Genomic DNA, 3,726 nt, shown 5'->3' with positions numbered 1-3,726 from the left:
TCCTGTTCGCCGCGCTGCTGGTCACTCGCGCTCCCTGGGAGATCCTCTTGTACGGGAAGGGGATTGCCGCTGAGTCAGAGCCGGGTCCTCGTCAGGAGCTCCCGCCTTCCTGCTCAGGGGCCTTCTTGCTAATACTTCTACTCAAATACTTCTTGATAAATACTACTTGAATAAATACTTCTTGATAAATACTCGATAAATACTTGATAAATACTTGATAAATACTTCAAAATACTTCTTGATAATACTTCTACTCAAATACATACATAGTGAAAAGAATATCAGGAAATACTACAAGTTTGTGTTTGCTCTTCTGTAAGTGAGAGAAAAGACCAGTGTGTATTTATCTCATTCTTTTGATTTATGTTTTCAGTTGGCCTGTAAGTGCAATGAATTTGTCTTCACTACCACTCAATCTGAAATACTTTTCTTCATCTGTGTTCCAGATCTGGCCTTTGACGTAGGTGACAAGATGTGAAATGGGTTCTTCTTAACCATTGCAGAACACATTCTTAGAAGGTTGTCAAGAGTTATCTCATCTCAGCTGTCCTGAAGTCTTTGGTGACTCAACTCCATCATATTTCTTGCTTTTCATTTTAACGTAGATGTATGTGAACAGAAGCTACGTGGTGCCTTTTTTCCTGCTGTGTTCCTGTGTCATGCAGTATTACCAAGGGACCGCTTAGAGAATAAAATGGCTTTGGAGGTCAGGAGTCTTGGATGGCAGGCTTAAATTAAACATTTAATTGAGTGACCCTCAGCAAGTCATTTCATTCTGCACATCAGTTTTCCCTCGTGACTGTCATTTGTAATATCCAGGACACTGAGATTTCTGGGTGGGTGGCACTGTTATTAATTATTTGCATGACTCACATCCAAGAGCCCTGGTCACAGAGTCAACCCATCTGCATTGAACACAGTACAAAACTGACAAACACGCATATACAGATTGTAAAATCATGTCTTAGGGACAAAGTAACAATAATCCATAATGCAAACAACATTAACATTAGCTGTCTTTCATGACTCTTGCACTAGAAAATCCTGAAGGAAGCAGAGCTTTGAAAATGAGACAAATAGATGAAACATCCACTAAAAATGACTTAGTCACAACAAGTTCCCTGCTCACCAGCAGATTGTTTTGAGAAGCTGCTATCTGGAATATTTGAGGCAAAGCAGCTGTTTCCAGCTACCCCCCTCCACAGTGAGCTCTGCATAGAAGGCAAGGATACGTGGAGGCAGCTAGCGCCTATATGATGTCACCCTGAAGTGATCAAACATCTGAGTTTTGTTTTATTTTACAAGGCTTTTTTCATTAACAAAGCCCAATGTCATATTCCGTTATCCTAGTCCTTTCCACAAAAGGATTATAGCTGTCTAGTTTATCAGGGTTCATTTTTTTGCTAACAATGCCCACATTTCCTTCTCTTTACAGTATGATAAGACATTAATCTTGATTTTTCTACTAATCAGTCCAAGGGTTTTAACACTTAATACTTTATGTGTGGAAAGCAAAAGAACTGTCAGCATAATATAATTAAATTCTCTCTCGTTGACCCTTCAAATCTTTAACAGCACCTCTTGCAGTCACATAATTACAGAAAATTGCAAGGAAAGCGTCCAAATTCAGTCAGACCTCCTGAATAATAACTGCATTCTGCATTCTTGAACCCGCAGCCGTTAGCATTGCTGTCGAGAAGTATTTAAAGAACCTTGAAAGAGCAACAACTCTATAACCATAGCAATACTAAGTAGAAAATCCTACTTACATCACCGGTGACTTGTTAGATATTGGAAACCTCACTGCAAAATGTTTCGATTTTCCATTCAGAACACAGTATCTAGGATTTAATCAAAATAATTTACTAGATATTGTCTTTCTGATCTACTTTCTCAGTAATCAAATCTACATAAACAGATATCAATTACAAACGTTTCTGATTAGAAATATTCAGGGAAGTATCAATGTCCTGGATCATGAGTTTCAGAAAAATGAATGCCAACTCGGGCCATTTACGGGTAAGATTCAGGAATGGAGATATGAAAAATTAAATATCAAAGCCAGCTTTAAGACTGTCTGTCATTCTCACACACAGAGAAAGGACATCAGGGTACTGATTGAGTCCTGAGACAGTCCACTGATTATGTATGAGATAGTGCCACCTGATATTATGGTCACAGACATCCTAAATTAAGATTTTTCTTTTTTGGTATTTGTTTAAGATAACTAACTCCCAGTTTGAATATATATATATATTATATATTAATATATAATTTTGTATTGGACAATTTTGTATTGGAAAAACAAGGTTTTTGTTTACTCAAGTGTTCTCTTTCACAATGCAGAACTCCCATGCAGTGACAGCCGGGATCACCATACACACCAACACCCCCCCCCCCAGCCCCCACCAAATATTGTTATTTAAAATAACTCTGAGAAGACATTGGTTCGCCACCTGCATCCTCTGGTGGACCATTTCCTGGCTATTGATTTACCAGGAATTCCTTCCCTCTCTGAGTCCTCCGCGCAGGACTGACCATGCACAACTAATTCCCTGAGCAAGTGGAGGGGAGGACCTGCATTTCAAGGGACCTCACTGCTGAGCGAGAGCAGCCACCCTTCTGATTCACACCAGCAAAGCTCTGTTCTCCATAAATCTGATTTCCCTAGGCTTTTCCTGCTGATCAAAGTATCGCCCAGTGATAATGCAGAGCAGAAATGGAGGTTTCTTGGCTGCTGGACGCAGACATGACAGCACTCAAAGTTAACAGATGTTTTTGCTTTATCAGAAAATGATCTCAGCTTCCACCCCCTAAATTTCTCATGCTAGAGGAAAATCAGACCAAATCAATGGAGCAGATATTGAGGAGTGGGAGGAGAGCTATGTTTCCTTTAACCTAGGCACCATCAGGAGCCCAGCCAGCTCTGGCACATCCATCTCCCCTTACTGCTGTGAGCATTTAGGACAGGCAAAAGCCATTTTCCTCTCTGTCTTACTCCACAGCGTGTTCAGGGCAGTTTTCAAGGCGGTTATATGCTTCCCCAGCCAGACATAGCAGCTGGGCCTGGGGCCAGGAGTCCGGCTCATTGTCCAGAAATGTGATTCTGATTTGGACTTTGTGATGGGTGAGGGAGCTGCACTGAGCTTCCTCGGGGAAGAAAGGCGTTTGGCCAAAGCCTTTGTAACACAACGCAAGTGTAAACCCCAGAGCTGGAGAACGTATAGCGATAGAAGGAGCTTTGGCCAGGCTCATTTATATTGCTTGCAGCATTGCCATGACTTGCAGCTGTACCGCAACTGTACTGCATGTAAATGCTAATAGATCATCACTGTGTTCACAGCCATGAAAGGGCACAGGAACCCTTCGACATATGACCTAGAGTAAATAGTTCACACTGACCTCACAGCTGTTTGTCCCGACTTTGGAAGAGGATTAAAAATACACAGAGAGCAAGGAAAGGGGCTCCGTGGTGGTATCCTGCCTGTGTGGGGCCCTCCCCCTTGGAAACTCTAAGTGTGGAAGAGCAGAGAGGCAGGCAAGCTCCCCTTCCACGAACACCGGCTCTCTGCAGACTCGGTGGGATCTTACGTGGATGGGGACAGTGCAACTCAGTAAGCCAGGCTGCCAAGGCATGGCAACACAGCTGTAATTACTCGAGCTGTTTGCATTTTGTTTATTTTCTTGGCTGTTATATGATTATATAAGTAATCTGGTTTTCATTAT

General features: G+C 41.9%; 1 long non-coding RNA gene across 1 annotated transcript; it reads right to left on the bottom strand.

The window, feature by feature from the left end:
• Positions 1-521: 521 nt before the first annotated feature.
• Positions 522-2,979, bottom strand: LOC142404909 (uncharacterized). The gene is made up of 3 exons (XR_012773996.1): positions 2,457-2,979; positions 1,770-1,841; positions 522-927 (listed from the first exon to the last, which is right to left on the bottom strand). It is a non-coding gene; the product is annotated as an uncharacterized LOC142404909 (long non-coding RNA).
• Between the last annotated feature and the right edge of the window lie 747 nt (positions 2,980-3,726).

This window comes from Mycteria americana, chromosome 1, assembly GCF_035582795.1.
Source record: "Mycteria americana isolate JAX WOST 10 ecotype Jacksonville Zoo and Gardens chromosome 1, USCA_MyAme_1.0, whole genome shotgun sequence".
Lineage (NCBI taxonomy): Eukaryota > Metazoa > Chordata > Aves > Ciconiiformes > Ciconiidae > Mycteria > Mycteria americana.
This window is presented reverse-complemented; position numbering and strand designations above follow the sequence as displayed.